At 43.1% G+C, this 17,917-nt stretch overlaps 1 long non-coding RNA gene across 1 annotated transcript; it reads right to left on the minus strand.

Annotated features, from left to right (window-relative positions):
- Positions 1-9,763: 9,763 nt before the first annotated feature.
- Positions 9,764-17,539, minus strand: LOC117548811. The gene is made up of 3 exons (XR_004569368.1): positions 17,483-17,539; positions 15,154-15,251; positions 9,764-10,653 (listed from the first exon to the last, which is right to left on the minus strand). It is a non-coding gene; the product is annotated as an uncharacterized LOC117548811 (long non-coding RNA).
- Between the last annotated feature and the right edge of the window lie 378 nt (positions 17,540-17,917).

Consider the following 17,917-nt stretch of genomic DNA (forward strand, 5'->3'; position numbering starts at 1 on the left):
TTGTCAGTGTTCAATATACACTCAGGTGGACACGTGTCTTGACCCTGCAGCTCTTTTGCTATCTGTGTTTCTGAAAACATGTTGATGCATGAGTGTAACTCCATGCTGTGTGAGTATGCATGCATGTGCGCCTTTACGCGTGAGCAAAAATGATGAGGAGGTGGAGGATGAGAGGTGGGAGAGGAGGGCGAAGTGTGTTTGTGTGTGTGGAGGAGGAGGAGGGGGGTGGGTATGCACGTTTAAATTCGGTGACATCTGTTCATTACAACTAGAGTGTGTTTATTTTTATACAGCCAGCCACAAGCAGAGAGCTCGGCTGGCACCGCTGGTTAATGTACCAGCCTGCTACGACAGAAAGCAAATGAAATATTAACCGGCAGACAGAAAGAATGAGGAGAGGGAGAGAAAGAGGAAAAATGATAAGATAATATGTGACAAAAATGCGCACATACAGCGTCTCCACTCACGCACACAAAGTCCTCATTCTGATCTGATTAAGAGAGAGACACCATCAGCAGCTCACATGGAAAGGCCTAGAAAACTGCACTCTTTGTCACTGCAAGGCAGAAAAGGAACATGAAATGTGTCCAAAATGTGAGGCTTTATGGGAACAGGTTGCTGTACGTGAAGAGGTGTCTGTGCTACTATTTACTCCAAATGATCAACCTTTATTGACAGTTGAAAGCAGTAACACTGTATCTGTTCAAGCTAGAAGAGGACACTGCAAAGAAACCGATACATCACAAAGAGCAAGATGGAAAGAGTCGGAATGAATTCAAACTATAGGTTAATATGAAGGCCATTTCCTGTTTGGGTTCAAAGTTGTAAAAGTGTTGGTTGACTGGCTTGTGATGCGCAGATAGTCCTCAACATGTTAGGAAGGCCTGTGGCCACACGCTTATGCATAGCTTGTGATATTTGTTGTGTGATTTCATATTTATTCATATTTTGGTGGTTCAGATTCAAGTGAAATGCTCTTATGCTTTTCAATCAATCAATCAATCAATGTTTATTTATATAGCCCAATATCACAAATGTTACATTTGTCTCAGTGGACTTCACGGTTTGTACAGAATATCAGTATGACAATACGACACCCTCTGTCCTTAGACCCTCACATCGTACAAGGAGAAACTTCCGGAGATAACCCACAGTTTAAAGGGAAACATGTGGATACAAATTAAGTGATATTGTTTGACTCTTTATCCGTGGATAACCTTGACTGAGTTTTATGATTCTACTGTTTTAGTAGAATGATGTATGTGATTTATTGTGGTCTGCGTGCATTTTCTTTTTTATTATTATAATTGTTTTAGGGTGATACATTTGTGCGTTTGGGATATTTATAAATGCATCGATCAGTGCATTGGGACAAAATCTGGATGCCATTCTCAATGTGAAAACTGCTGATGCGTTGAGCTCAGTTCAGGTCACTGTGTCCTGCTTTAAAGCCACAACTCATGAACAAGGGACCAAGGGAGGCGACCCTAACACCCCTCCAATCATCCTTAGCAACCAGACCTTTGCATCAACAAGCCCCCTCCCCCAACCGCCCCCAGTCCCACTACCGCCCGGCCCCACTCCCATGCTCCCCTGGGACGTCCTGCTCTGGAATGCTGCTCATGGGGAAGAATCTCGCTGCAGGCGCTCAATATGTCACATGTGTCTCAGAGAGAGAAAGAGAGAGAGAGGGGCGGAGAGAGAGAGAGGTGTGGCAGGTATGGTGCTGTACTCCTGCAAGGCGGTGACAGGTTGGCTGTGTCTATGTGTTTACGTGTGTGTGTGGTTGTGTGTGACAGATTCCCAGATGAAAGGTTTAAAGGGTTCAGATGAACAGGCTCCGGACACAGTGCCCTGCTCTGAGCAAAAGGGAATTGGGATGGCATTAACGTCTCCTCTGCACCAGCACATTAGCCATTCATTACCGTGTGTTTGCACAATCAGTACCAGGCAGCCCCTCACTCCCCTCTGTGTTATTGCACTCATGACAATGTTAACATGTCGCGATGCTTTGTTATTCATAGACCATTAGCAGGTCTATAATTCAACTATTACTTATCATCAGGCAATTGTCACTATAGAAAAAAGTCATTATTATTACTATGTGTGATTTTTTTAATTTACACCCTTGCACTGCAATGCCATTTCTGATTTCTGCTACACAACAGTATCTATTTTGAAAGTGCTACATGTGAGATTTTCACATCAGTACATTATCATATCAAATGTGATTGCTAAAAAACAAACACAGACAAAGCGAGGAAAGCTTGTGAGCCACAGCTGCTCTCTGCACTGCACTTCTATGTTGTGTTCTCTGTAAACAAAAAAGCAGGTATAAGGGTTGAGTCGGCTTTTAAGGTCTAAGGTCTAACATTTGTTTAGTACATTTTTTTAATATTATATAACCGCTAAAATGGAACAAGTAACCATTGCCAATGGTTTTTTTTCATTCTACAGTGGATGTCATGTTTGTGTTTTCCTCCCCAATCCAATTTCTCCTTTTTCTAAACTTACCTAGAGAGGCAATGATAACTCAGCTATCAGTAAGTAGAAAATAATAAAAACATTTTGATTTGATTCATCGTTAAAGTTATCTTAAAGGCAAACATGTCAGAAATTGCTGTCACATGTCAATGTTGTGTTCACACACACAAATAAGCTTTTTGAGGTCTATAATGCAACATCCTGTTTTGCCCAGGAAGCAAGATGGTGCTTCGTAAAGGTGGTGTCAAATGTTGTAAATACCATCAGGACCCTAGTGTGAAATCAAATACAGGCTTTTAACTATGGAACATTGTATAAATATACTGAGATATCTCAATAAAATTGGCATTGTAAATTGATGTTTGAATAGGCAAGTGTTAAAGGAGATGAAAAAGCTCCCACAGAATAACACGGCAATTAAAGTAGAGCACAACTCTCGACTGCAAACTTTTCCGTGTTGTCTGTGCGCCTCGCTGTGCCAAGAGAGATGTGAAGACATGGATTGACACACCATCTCTCCTCCAAAGCCTTTCTCCTCATCCCAGCCAGATTAAGGGATTACCAGGGAAGACGAGCGCTAAAGCTGGCTAATTCTCACCCAAGCACAGAGAGCTAAGGCTAACAGAGCCTCAGAGCAGCTGTGGTGCAGCGAGAGCCGGAGCTGCCTCCCTCTGAGGAGAAAAGAGGGAGAAATCAAAGCATCAATCAAACACATTCACATAGTGTTATGTATGCTTAACACAACCATACATAATACGTCAAATAACAACCTTTATCTCCATTCCTCTTTTCGTGAATTTCACATGAAATGTTTTTAATGTATTAATGTATTGTTGTAGTGTTCTCCAGTGCATGAACTCAGTTTAATGACGACTCATTTTTTACACCTGTCAATGCAGTTTTTATTCATTTCTAAAATGTGTCCCCGTTTATAATAATTGCTTTTTATCAATAATGTTCTCCTTTTTCTTATGTGTCTACTATTACTTGCTGCTCAAATAATCATAACAGTTTCATTGAAATGACTAATTCAATTAAAATGAGCAAATCAAGGCAAACAGGAAGGAATACAGTACAATATCCTAAGTGAGAATGTGATTACCTTTTGCAGTAAGAGTGATCCAGGCCCATCTGATGTCAGCGAGAGCTCACACTGATTCACTGACGATGGAAATGTCAACTGAAAACACACTTATTGGATAGAAATAAAACTTAAATGAATATTTTTTTATCTTGAAACACAAAGGACCTTGCGTTTTGTACTACATGTACCTCTCACTGTTGAAGATGCTCCAGCAAAGCAAAGCTGTCTGTAACGTCTTGATCTCGAGCAGTGACTTCACACTCAGGATCCTCTCTGCTCTGACTGGTCTGTATCGTAAAATCAACAGGGAAGTGGACAAGAAAAAAAGGATTCAAGCAACCAATCCATCATGGGGGCACACAACAGATTAAATTCCCAGATTTTCCTTTGACAGCGATCCAAGCTATCGACCATTTACGACAGCACTATAAAATAAGATATACCTTATTTGGATGAAGGTTGGGAAATTGGGGCGGGACACAAAGGCAGACAATGAGGCACGGGAACAGGATTTCCCAACAGTGTTCCATCACAAACCCATTCATCTTAAGTTTCGGTGCACTTTGGAGACCGAATGCAAGCAAGCGACATCCATCTCAGTTCACGTACGGTAAACAAGAGGGAAAAGAGAAAAAGAGGGGGATAAAGACAGAGGAAGAGAGGGATAAAGACAGAGGAAGAGAGGGGCCACGGCTTTGGCGCGTGCTCTCCAGCGGGCAGAGGACAATGCAGAGCTGGCAGAGTCGGGGCCTCGTGCCAGAGGGAATAGAGTGCCACATGGTGCCCCTTATGAGCAGGGCAAGCCTGGAGGGGGATGAGGGCCACAATGCATGTACGTGTGTGTGTATCTGCCTGCTTTTGTGCATGCACGTGTACATACATGTGTATGCATGACCATCCACACATACGGTGTCTAAAGGCGTAGAAACAAGAAAGATGGAGCTTCAAGTTTTGGGTGTAATATATGTAGAATAATTAAGTGTGTTTGCAGAGTGTAAAACTAGTTGTGTGAGCGCATGTGTGTGTGTTGGAGGGGTTCAGAGAGGTGGGGCACGGGTTGTGTATGTGTGTGTATACGGAAAGAGAGGGTGGGGGGGAGTCCCAGTTCCCTTTTGCATCTTAAATTCCTCAACATCTGTTCATCCCTTCTCCGCGGTAGCAGCAGCGGGTTGTGATGTCTGCGTGTATGTGTGCGTGTACGTGTGTGTGTGTGTGTGTGTGTGTGTGTGTGTGGTGTGTGTGTGTGTGTGTGTGTGTGTGTGTGTGTGTGTGTGTGAACAAGTGCATATTATGTGCGTGTTGAGTGTTTGTGTCTGTCTGCATATGTGCATGCTCTGCTGAAGGTGCTGGTTGTTACCCGCACCTTAATTAGAAGGAGACAGAGACTCATTTTCGACAATACTTGCAGGTAATGTGAACCGCTCGTAGTGAATACAAAAAGAGATCTATTCACCTCCAAAAGCTCCACTCACAAATTACAGCTCAAGTTCAGAGTCTTTGATCAAAGCCATGATGCATGCTGCAGGTTGTCCTGTCAGAAAAAACAACACAGAGGTTCCTTATCAAACACAGAGTACAGAAGAGTACGGCTGAGAGGAAACACACAAACCAAGTAGGTCAACCTACATGACACAGGAGAGAGTCCTAGCTGCAGTTAGGCGTTAATACGCCTGAGAGCATTTAGCACAGTATTCTAGCACATAATTGAAGAAGTCAGCGAGAAATGTGGGTTAGCAATAGCATGCCATGCGCACGTATGAATGTGGAATGACAAAGATTTTTGAAATTAAATATTTAAGTCCTGTGTGCCATCTCCTGAGCGAGAGCGACAGGAGTTTCAAAGCAGCTGTGGGGCTCGTCAGTGTTGAAAGGTATGTTTTCTCAAGTATGGAACGCATTTGAAGTGCTTACACTATATTTTTAAACAATTTACATTGTGGGCTTCTTTATATTACTACTTTACAAATTTGGATTGTACACATATAACGCATTGCTATATGTAGAATGATATATAACTTAGATTAAATTAACTCCAACTCAAACAATTATAACATTTAAACAAAGCTTACAGCGCATTTCCCGTATAATATGTGTGTACTTTAAATAAAGTAAATCTTGTGTGGTAGTGCGACTTTTACCTCTGACAAGGCAAGTTGATTTTGTTTGTTTAAGGGAAGGATGTAAACACTTTCAATGTCAGTGTCAGAGTTAGATACGTAAACAAAGAAACTGCACTCCTCCCAGACACTGTCCACTCGGCCCCCCTCACTAACCCGATGCCAGTCTTATGCCACCTTGATGCCAAGCCTGCCAAACTTATGTCACATCAGAGCAGACCCGGTGTCAACTCCTCACAGTACATATGCCAACCCGATGCCCTCCTCATGCCAACCTCATGCTACATCGGTGGCAATACTCAGACAACAATATGCCACCGGTGGACCTCTGTTTGGCCCAGTGGGCAGATCCCCTGACTGTGGGCACCGGGAGACACGGTATGGAAGTGGAAAAGGTCAGAAGTCACTAGTGAGTTAGGGTTCAAAGACAAATCTGTCGTTTTGGTTCTTCTTCAGTAGATGCAATTAACAGCGAAATCCGGCTCCCAAGCCCCGCTTAAGCTCTAATCTCAGAGTCTGTGGGCTCCTTCCAGCCAGCCTCCCATCAGCCCGTCTCCCACCAAAGCCCCTCACCTCTGCCTCTCTCTCCATCTCTCTCCCTCCTGATGCCTGCTGGCACTTTGGGAGCAGTGCCCCTCCAATCCCTGTACCCCCCCCCATCCTTCCCTCCCTCCTCTGGATGCCAGCCGACGGCCCTCACAGTGTGGCACGCCATCTGCTGCCGCCCGCCCCGGCAACCCAACCACCCCACCCCTCCTCGCTAACTCTACCCCCCCACCCCTGCAGACAGCAGCTACCCACAATCCCCCTCTGCCTCAGCCGCGCGGCACGTAGAACAGGAGGCTTTCGCACAGATCACTTCACCCCCCGATGCCCCCGCCAGAGAAGAGGAAGCTGGGTAAAGTGTGTGTGTGTGTGTGTGTGGTAGAGGCGTCAGCGGCCTTACAAACAAAGTAGTCAAGCTTTTTGTTCTGTGTGTAAATAAAAACAAACACACACACTCGTTATAAAACACAACTCTGTTTCTGGTTTAGTGCTGACATGCATTTACATTCAAAAGTTATCGGTTTAAACCTACAGTCTATGGTTTAAACACACACACACACACTACCCAAGGACGTTTTTAGTTTTTTGGTTGATGCGTGCGCCCATGCCTAGACGTCAGAGCTAGTCTACGGATTCCCATAAAAATATTGGTCTGTGTTGCGATCGTTTTCCTGTAAAAATATGTTTACAATACGAATAACAGAGCAATTTGTCTCTCCTAATATCCGTAATACAATTCTATGTACGTGTTTTGTTTTGGTTATGGGGCATCTTCTTTTTCATACGCATAAATCATCATGGAATGCACCTACGTACAGGTATGTTTAAAATGTAGATGTCCTCACACACACACACATGGTGGTGCTGTTGGGGATCCGATGGTGGCTTTGTGGCAGAGCTCTCTGATCAGCGTTTAGCTTTGAAAAAGGGAGAGCATAAGATGAGAGACATTAAACTATAGCAGGAACATGCGGGAGAGAGAGAGAGAGTCAGTCCTACATCCATCTTGTGTGGGTATGGAGCCTCATGGCTGGCACTCTATCCATCAATGAGCGCAACATTAACTCTCTGGATCACAACCAACATCCCCAGATCTCTCTCCATCCTCTGCCCCTCCCCTCACTCTGCCAAATACACACACCAACACACACAGACACTATTAGTATTCCTCTAACATCCATGAAAGACCTCAAAATACACCTATCTACCTTACCCTCGAACACGATCAGATCCTGGGGTTTTATGTATTCAAAACTCTATAACTCTATAAAATCCCCAAAACATTTCCAAGTTTCTCTCTTCCTCTCTCTATCTTTACACACCTTCAGCACCTAACCAGCTAACCTCCTCAGCCCCTCTCTGATGTCTAGATCGTCTCGATTCACCTCCTTTTTTCTCCTCTCCAGATCTCCTCTCCGCTGAGCTGCCTGATCCGCTCCTCTCTTTGTCTCTCCCCCAGTTGGTGTTAATAATTTAACTACTGAGCTGCTGCAGAGCTGGCTCCCGTCCAGGCCTCGGATTGGCACTGTCTGTCTATTTATGACACTGTGTGGCGGCACACATGTGTGGGATGTGCAAGAGTGAGAGGACGACAAGTGTGTGTGTGTGTGTGTGTGTGTGTGAATTTGCGAGTGAGTGTGTGCATGTATTTCTCTATTAGACTTCAGGAAATGAGCTGTCGCCTAAATGGAAGTCAGAAAGAGAGATGTGTGTTACAAACACAGATTCCTCCTGCGAGAGGGATTCTCTAAATTACTATTCACACAAAATTGTTTGAAATAATGTGGTAAGTTGGAGACACAGTCTTATCCAACACAATGTTATAGTGTTATTAGCTGGCTACTGGTCTTTCAGGCTATGATATGCAATACTAAAGGAGGTCTGCTTGGTAAGAATTCTGAAATAATTTATTGAAGAAATAAGGCGGAGATGAGAGGAAAAGGACGAACTATGGGACCTCCAAGTCACATAACACTGATTTATGACATATAAAGAAGCTAATATGCAAAGAATGGTAATAATGTCATATGTTATTCAAAATAAAGGATGAAAATATGACATGACTATCAGATTTCTCAAAAAAACAGGGGTTATTCAATCAATGATATTGCCCCTCTTTATCTTCAGAGGTGTCCTGCATAAGCAGACAGCCTCAGACTAAGTGGTTTGGAAATTATGTAGCAATAGAACTGGACAAGACAGAAATAATTAGCACCCATTGAAATGTAAAACGCTACACTTCATTCTGTTGAAACTTTGCGTAAAAACTTTAACAAATATTCTCCAAAATCTGTTCCAGCACATTACCTGAAGACACTATACACCACGGATTCAACAGTTCTGAAAAAAAAGAGGTGACATTTCCGAAGAAAGTACGTGACACGGTGTGAATCTCGATGCCACCTCCCACACCTCTCACACCCTCCTACAATCCTGCCCACAAGAGATCTCTGCCGGGTAAAATCAGTGCAAGCAGCTCACGACATTCATGTATTCATCACTGGTATCATCAATCATCCTTAGAAACAGACGTCATCCTTTTTAAACATCACTAACGGTATTTAAATAATCCACTCATTTTACGAGTGCTTTTCCTCAGGGCTATTTTACTTAAATGTTAAAACAAACAATGAGATTTCTACAGATCCAAATGTCTTTGACCTTGCCTTATCTACACTTTGCCAACAATGCTTTTCACACTCAATTTGCTCTTCTGGTGTCTTCTCTAAAGTGTCACCAACAAATTAGGATTGTTTCCATTTGTTTTGTTTAGCAATGCATCTGTCAAAGTCATTTAAGTTAACTTGTAAATCTTGTGTATTGAATTCATCGGTTGATCGGTTAAGGCCTTCTCGGGGATTCATAGTAAACAGACATATGCAAGGCCGCCCACCTTACCTTATATACATTTGATATCTCATAAGGGCCTTTCACACTTGCCGGAAAACATAAACACACCACAAATGGCTGCATGAACACAGAACCTGCACTGTCATTCATTTCAGAAACGGAGGGAGGTCAGTGTACCAGACGGTGTTTGTGTGTCTGTGTGCAAACATGTGTGCAGGATCGCATGGATGTAGATGTGTGCTCACATGTATGTGAATGTGCACGTCAAAAATGCGGGAGGGAAACATGCATGTGGAAGCACAAACACACACACGCACCGGTGGTGACAGGTGGCTGTGGTAAAGAGGTGGTCCCTGAGCTGGGGTCTGCCTGTCTCTGGCTGAGAGAGAGAGAGGAATAAAAAGCTCCCAGCAGCTGTCGCCCTAATTCCTCTAACACGGTGCTTGTGCTCTGATTAGAAAACAGATCTGGCCTCTAATTTACTCCTGACATCAACTAATGCTCTATATCTCAATTTCTCCGTCCCTGCTCGCCACTGGCCTGCCTGGCTGGACACACACACCTGGTGACTAAGTGAGTAAGAAACGTACAGGCATAAAAGCACACAGAACACTGCAAACCGAGAATAACATAGAGCCATAGTCCTTACCTGGTATCACGAAATATCACGCTCAGACACGCTGCTACTGAGCTATGAAACTGGATTGTTCTTCTATCCTCAGTCTGAAAAACCAGGCTTGAAGAGGCTTCATGACAACTTTAGTTATCAAATTACTATTCATTTCCCATCATTATCGGCTGGTAATACCTTTAAAATAAGAGTCAGCCCTTAATCAACAGTTGTGTATGTCTAGAGAGATGTTTTGCTTTTTATAATGGTTACAAATTATGACACCAATGCAGATGCGAAGAAGTGTATCATGAGGTTACTTAAGGTCTATGCATTTGCTGAAATAGAAAATAGTTTTAATTTAATTAATGTGTCAATTCATTCCATGTTTTCTGGAAATAAAATCATTCAGAAAAACAACTGTGTATAAGTACTACTACTACCAATCCTCTTTTTATCCTAAAACATATATCCATCCTTCCTAAGGTCTCATATTTTGCTGCAAACAAGGGGAAGGGAAAAAAGGAAAAAAGTCACATAAAAATGTATTTTTATAAAGGTTTCTTTGTGATATACTGGATAGAATAAGTTTAAAATTAATTGGGCATGCAATTTAGTGAAAGCTAAACTTCCCAACATTTAAAAAATGATACTGGCAGTAGAGTTACAGATAGACAATGCTTTCTAATAAAGCTTCAAATGCCAAATAGTTTTGGCATGTCTAATATAGATTACAAATGACTACATGTTAGTAGGTCTATCTGTTTCTCAGAAAAGTTGAAGTGAATGATGGAGAGAATGGAAGTGATGTTCAGTGATACCAGTTCATCGGGGGAGGAGAAGGCTGGCCGGGTGTCGGGGTGCTGTGACGGGGTTGGCCCAGCAGGGGGCAGAGGTGTGATGCAGGGAGTGGGAGGTGACAGCTCGGTGTCACACTGCACACAGGGTGTCACCTCACCAGGCTGGGAGAAAGAGAGAGACAGAGAGAGACAGAGAAAAAAGGTGAAAGATCTATCTCACTCTGCGTTCTTTTCCTCTACCTTTGTGAGGACTTGAGTTTAAGACCATAAGGACATTTATGTAACGTGAGGATGTATTTAGATTAAGGTTAGGTTTAGTGAATGCTTTATTGTATTGTGATCAAGCTATACCTGATTCAACTGATAAGGAAACACACATGAAACCCCATTAAGAAACCCAGCTTAATGTGTGTGAGCATGTTGCTGTGAAGGGCTTGTAAGAGGATACTAGTAGGCTAGGTTTCTTTGTGTAAGTGTGTGTGTGTGTGTGTGTGTGTGTGTGTGTGTGTGTGTGTGTGTGTGTGTGTGAGAAATCCTTTTTATTTCCTCTTTCTTCTCTCTCTGTCCCCTGTATCTGTCTCCTGGGACTCACTTGGCATCCCTCCCTACTTTTAATTCTCGCTCCACAAACTGCTGCTGTCTGAACACAAGCTGGCATCACACACACACACACACACACACACACACACACACACACACACACACACACACACACACAACACACACACACACACACACACACACACACACACACACACACACACAACACACACACACACACACACACACACACAACACACACACACACACACACACACACACACACACACACACACACACACACACACACACACACACACACACACACCTCCCTTTAATGGGCAATGGAAGACACACACAGCCGCCCCACTTCCGGTTCAAATGCAACACAGACCCTTTCACATCAGTGTCATCTGAAATATTGGAAATCATTTCACAGACACATACAAGGGACATCAATGATAAAGTACAAGTTGAAATCAGAGAGAAACACACAAATACACACGCAGTAATGAAAGACCGAGATGCTAACAGCCTCCCAGGAAATACACACTCACTCCCAAACGCACACACATTTCATCACTGACAGTAGAGACACAGAGAGACAGCATCTCTGCTTCTCAGAATACAAATCCAGTGTGAAAGAAACACACACAAGATGAGCCCTTAAAACACAAATCGAGGAAGTAAAAGAACATGAACATTCCACATTTATTTGTTTATTTTTCTCTCCCTGCTAGCTGCTCCTTTAGTTTCAAACGGGCTTAATAACACAACTGTCATCGGTGCTCACGCAGCCAGCCGCATGCATACAAGTTCTCCAGCAAAACATACATACTCTGACAGGCAGCCCAACTTCAAAAGCCAGAAATAAATAAATGAAAGACGAGTCTGATAGGGATGGATGAATAAATAACAAGAGAGAGAAAACAGGAAGGAGTGTGCAGCAGTTAGAGAGGAAGCAGAGAGGGAGATGCAGTGATTTCTGGAATGAGGCTGGAGGTGCAGGCAGAGAGAGTGAAGAGAGGCTGTCACACACACTTCTCATCTCATTTAAGTTAAACTGGCATGCAGAGATGGAAGCACACTCCAGAAATAGATATCTGTGTGCAGCCATGCGTATGCTGCAGGTGATGAGTGCAAAATGCAGCATGAGACCGAGTGACTTTCTTCTCTTTAGAGTTTAACACTGTGTGTCCTTTCTTTACAATTATTTGGAGAAGGGTGTGAGTGTGAATGCAAATATGCAAATGAAACGGTTATTATTGCATTGCTCATCAAGCAGCGCGGAGCAGACATTAATAGGCTGATGAATATGCATGTAAATTTGTTAATTAAGTTAATTATTCTGCTGAAAATGCATTTGTCTTCCAAGGACATCTTCCCCAGGATTCCAACCTGCTCCACTCATTAGTCATGCGTATTTTACACTGGGCGCCGGGACAAGAGGTAGGAATGGGAGGGGCAGGAGGGGCCACCGGGGTGGATATGTATACAATATAAGGGCATCATGGCTTTCAAATCAACTTAAGAACAGCAGTAAGAGCCTGAGAAAGAGATAAGATGGCATGATGATGGCATCCAATCATTCATCAGCACTTCAAAAGTGGAGGGTCAGTGAAGGAGACAAAGCCCCGCGCCCTGCTACAGCGGGGCGTAGACGCTCCTAGTGGCCAGCCATTCGCTCCATCTCTGCTTTTCTCTTTCCTCTCCAGTAATTCCCCCTCTTCGCTGCTTTTCCTCTAATTGCTTATTAAAACCCTCTTAAATGAACTTTTTGTGCCAACTTTCCAACACATTAATTAATTGTTGTAGCCAATTAAGTGTCGCTGCGCAAATGAGCTTCAGCACAAATGGTCCTGCAGGGCCCGTCTAGCCCCCCCCCCCCCCCCCCCCACCACCCCAACCTCCTCCGCCACCCTTTGCTGACTGCTTTCCCAGCAGCCCCTCTGCCCTTAAAGCGGCAGCATCAGCACAGACAGGCAAAAATAATGTTGCCTTTGAATTGAATTGGTAATGACATGACCTTGGAAATGTACTTTGCTGTGCAAAAGTGCAGCATCATGCAGAGAGGTTGAGGTTGCTGATTTGGAGAAAACTATTAAAACATAATGAATAAATACCAGTGTGTTCTCACTTTTAAAGGTCCCATGTCATGGCCATTTCTACTGATCAGAATTCCATTGTTGAGGTTGACTAGAATAGATCTACATTGTTCAATGTTCCAAACTCACATTGGTTTCTCATACAGCATCTCTGTATAGTATGTGTATTCACTCTGTCCTAAACGGCTTGTTGGAGCTCCTGACCCCCCCCTCCCTATGAGCCCACTGTGCTCTGATGAGTCCACCACCGTTACAGCGGAACATCAGTGGTTATGTGTTACAATGGCGTTTGCAACCAGAAAATGACACCAGTATCGACAAACAGATGAGAATGCTGCGTGGGGTCTGGGTGCCGTGTTGGCGGGACGTTGCGGGGCTCGCTGCTCTGCCCCTTTGAGGCTCGAGGAGCGGACAGTGTGAGCTGTATTACTGGTGTAGTTTCCTGGTTGCTGCGTGGGGTCTGCGAGACAGCTCAGCCTGTGTGTGTGTGTGTGTGTGTGTGTGTGTGTGTGTGTGTGTGTGTGTGTGTGTGTGTGTGTGTGTGTGGTGTGTGTGTGTGTGTGTGTGTGTATGTGTGTGTGTGTGTGTGTGTGTGTGTGCGGAGATCCGCGGCTGAGAAAAGATAAGGCTGAGTGAGTGTGTGTGTGAGGAGCCGTTACGTCACTATGACCGGGAAGTAAACGATGGAAGAAGAAAAATCTCCAACGAGGCGTTCTGGGGCAGCATAGACAGGTATTTTCTGTGTTAGAGTTGTACTCGCTACAGGGTGTACTTTGAGGGTTTGTGACTCTGCAGACCGTTTACATGTATAAAAAGCTGCATAACACACAAGGGGACGGGTAATAACCAGAAAAGCATGACATGGGACCTTTAAGCTTTCTCTCTTTACAGAATACTCATGAAGTGGACACTAGAAAAACTTCAGTAGAAGGAATGTATACCAAAGGAGTTACTGCAATCCTGGATCATTTTTTGGTTTATGACCTGGCACCAGCAACTTTATACAAAATCACGAAACATCTGTATCATCTGCCAATCCCAAAGGCTCCTAACAATTATTTGGTTGGTGTCGCTGCTGTTGAACGATAAAGGAATAACGAGTGTGTGTGACAGCAGTTTCTCACAAAACTATAAACTGAGTAGAAATGGAGATGGTGTTATGGCATCAATAAAGCACGCTGTTGCAGCACTAAAGCATATATCACTGCCGGGATAAAGTCAATCAATTTTCGAAATATCACATAAATAAAGATGTAGCCATAAACGGAATGACTGACATTACATTTTGCTTGATAGAAGACAAAGAAGGGATCTGATGAAGACAGCAAATGTTGCTCACCACCCAAGATGCATTCATAATGGCTTGGTTTTTTTCTGTTGCTTTGCTATAAAAGGGTGAAAAGGGAGCGAATGTATTTGTAATCTTTTGATTTTTACATGATCAGTTAATACTCCACGCTTTGCTCTGTTCACGCAGCACGTGTGTGTGTGTGTGTGTGTGTGTGTGTGTGTGTGTGTGTGTGTGTGTGTGTGTGTGTGTGTGTGTGTGTGTGTGTGTGTGTGTGTGTGTGTGTGTGTGTGTGTGTGTGTGTGTGTAGGTCCCCTTCTCCCCTCGCCAAGTTTACACATAGTCATTGATCAAACAGCCTCAGTCATCAAACTGTAGCATTGCTCAGAGACAACAGAGGCCCAGATTTAAACAAAGGAGTTAGCGCAGACACAGAACCACACAGGCTAGCACATAGAAAGTCAGTAAACGGGGTATTACTACAGATCCCATCGTTTTACCTTCGATTTGATGTCGAATTTTATTACAGTAACGAGTAAGAGTCATAAAATATGAGTGACTGAATTTATGGACTGCTTCAGCAGCAGAATTCATAGTTATGTTTTGTCTGGAGAAGCCTTCATCAGTCTCTAACTAAAACTGTGCACTTAGAAATGTGAACAAGGACAATAATCTAATGTTGAATGTATTGAAATGTTTACCAAAAACATTAAATGAAGGATTACTCACTTCTTTCTCCCAAGCCATTGAATGTCTTCCTTTTCCATTACTCTCGCCTTCTCCATCCCAGATGCCTTCTTCTTTATTTTGCATCCTGAGTGAGTTTTCTGCCAAATTGAAATGTAACAAGAGTTCAGACAAACAGAAGTTTTAGAGAACTCTTACATGTTTGTTGTGACAAGCAGATAAATGATAAAGAACGTTTTGGAGCCTCTAAACCAGACTTTATAACAAATAGAAGAAATGTACTATGATTGAATGATGCATGTGTTTTGTAGTGGATGCTGTGTGTTTAGGTAGCTAAGCGCTCTTTGCAGTCAGTCAGAGTACAGCAGATGTGTGATGTGTGAGCTGGGTGCATCCGTTACCATACATTTAGAAAATAAGCAGCTATTTGTTGAAGGTTGCCAGATTCTACATAAGGGACAAAGGATACTTAACTGCTGAGAGTGGTAAAATATGTCTTAGATTTCAAATGTGTGCTCCACCAATCCCACTGCACAGGGACTAATAAGACAAAATCCAAACGCATACTTATAATGTGGCATGTATTTAGTGAAATTAAGTGCGTGTCCATTTACTCTTTGTCTGGAAGTATACCAAAATCACTGCAGCAGACAGTGAAGCGACAGCATTCAAAATGGACGCTCCATTTTGAATGCCGCCACACCGTTGCCCGTCTCTGCGTACGTGCCTCAGACTGGCAGCGTGGCACATTTATGGGCATTCCCCATAAGGTGCCTTCCTGATTGATGGCGCAGCCTCGTGCACCTCCCTCTCTTCACTCCTCAGTCCTGATTTATTCGTCTAGTCTCTGTGACTTGGCACTGGCATTGCCCACTACTTCTCCTGTGGAAACTCCCTGTGGGCACATTCACTATTATTTGGTGTCCCAATGGGCAAAAGCATCAGACAGAAACATACAGGCGCACACACATACAGGCGCACACACACACAGTGCACGTCTCATCTCACTCACACTGGGCCTGTGCTAGAGGGCAGGTGAGCCTCCCACTGCCTCCACTCTGAAAGGATCTCTCAGCATGCTTGGTGGGCCAGAGGGGTAAGCGGCTCTGTAAGCCTGCCAAGTGAGGAGCTGGTCCGGGTATGCATGAGGACGACAACACACACACACACACACACACACACCCACACACACACACACACACACACAACACAAACACAAAACACAAAAAAACACACACACACACAAAAACAAAACAAGCAACAGAACACGAAACATACACACAGAAGGAAGAGAGAGAGAATTTTTATTTTTCTGAGACTAGAAGAAGAGAGAGCGAGAGAGAGAGAGTAGAGAAGAGGAGGAAGAAGGAGAGAGAGGAGACGGACAGCGAGAATAACAAAGAGAAGACCTAGCAAGAGAGATAGAGAAGAGAGAGAGAGAGACGGAGAGAGAGAGACAATAGACCGAGTCTTCGTGAACCTAGCAGGCTTCTTCTCTTTGCCAATCTGCAGTTATGATCCTTTTCCGCCTGTCATGATCTTCATAAAGAGATCAAGACCCAAGTGGTAAAGAAATCAAACACATAAATAAGATGGTATGCATATGCAAGCACTTCACATCACTGTCTGGCTCAATCTTTGTTTATACTATCACTTCAGTTCAGCGCGTGATATGAAACAATTAATTAAAAATAAAATACTTTGATTCAACAGGGAAAACCTAACCGTAATAAATATATAGTTTTTAAAATATGCCTCCAGCCCCGTGTACCAATACCAAATTCATTTGAAATAAGGCATACAACATATACATAAATAATACAAATATGCACATTTTCATAAACATGCCTTAAATATTGAAAAAGCGTTTCCAATAATTAAACGGGATGGACAACATAGTCTTTACCATGTTTAAGATGTAGCATTGCATATTCATTGGGGTCAATTATTATTTTTAAGACTTTATGTCTTTCATTTCAGTTGATGTTTGTTATGTTTTTGGTCGAGTCATTTTAATTGTGTTCTTGTACAGTGTTCCTACAATTTCGAGCACTTTTTCTCCCATTAGTTTATGTAAATTGAAAAAAACATATACACTTTACAATTGTTGCACTTTATTCAAGATTCAAGCACTTCAAGTGTCTCGCTGTCTCGCAGACCCCACGCAGCAACCAGGAAATCGAGACCAGTAATACCATGGATGTATAATAAGTAATAGCCTACAGCTCACACTGTCCGCTCCTCGAGCCTCAAAGTAACGCGTTACTGTAATAATTCAGTAATCACACTACAGTTACTAACATTGCCCCGACACGCGTTACTTCGTTACTTACTAAAATAATAATATTAATAATAAAAATAATAATCAAACCTCAACAAACACCGGCAAAGAACACATGCTAAGGTGAAGCTAACGCACAGCTATTTGTTGTTTGTTTATATCACGTAGTCTGTTCTTCTGCTCTGTTTTCCGGTTGTTGCCTGTTTTGAATGACGAATACACACTACCGCCGCCTGCTGGTAAGGAGAGTTATTGCCACTCACGCATGCACAGTGAGATGGGTCTGCCTGCAGACCGCAGCAAGGAGGCGGATCGTATAGGGGCGGATCGTATAGGGGCGTTTCCTAACTTTTTTTATCCAATAGAATAATGACACTCAGCAGAAATACATACTGTAGGTGGCAGTAATGCAATTTAAGGGATTCCAGCTGCTTTTATAAATCCTCGCAGAATAAGTCATTCGTTCTTTCACGATGGCCGAACAACAAGTTGAAACAGCGGTAATAGTATTTTCCAGAGATGCAT

The sequence above is a fragment of the Gymnodraco acuticeps genome, unplaced genomic scaffold, assembly GCF_902827175.1.
Source record: "Gymnodraco acuticeps unplaced genomic scaffold, fGymAcu1.1, whole genome shotgun sequence".
Taxonomy (NCBI): Eukaryota; Metazoa; Chordata; class Actinopteri; order Perciformes; family Bathydraconidae; genus Gymnodraco; species Gymnodraco acuticeps.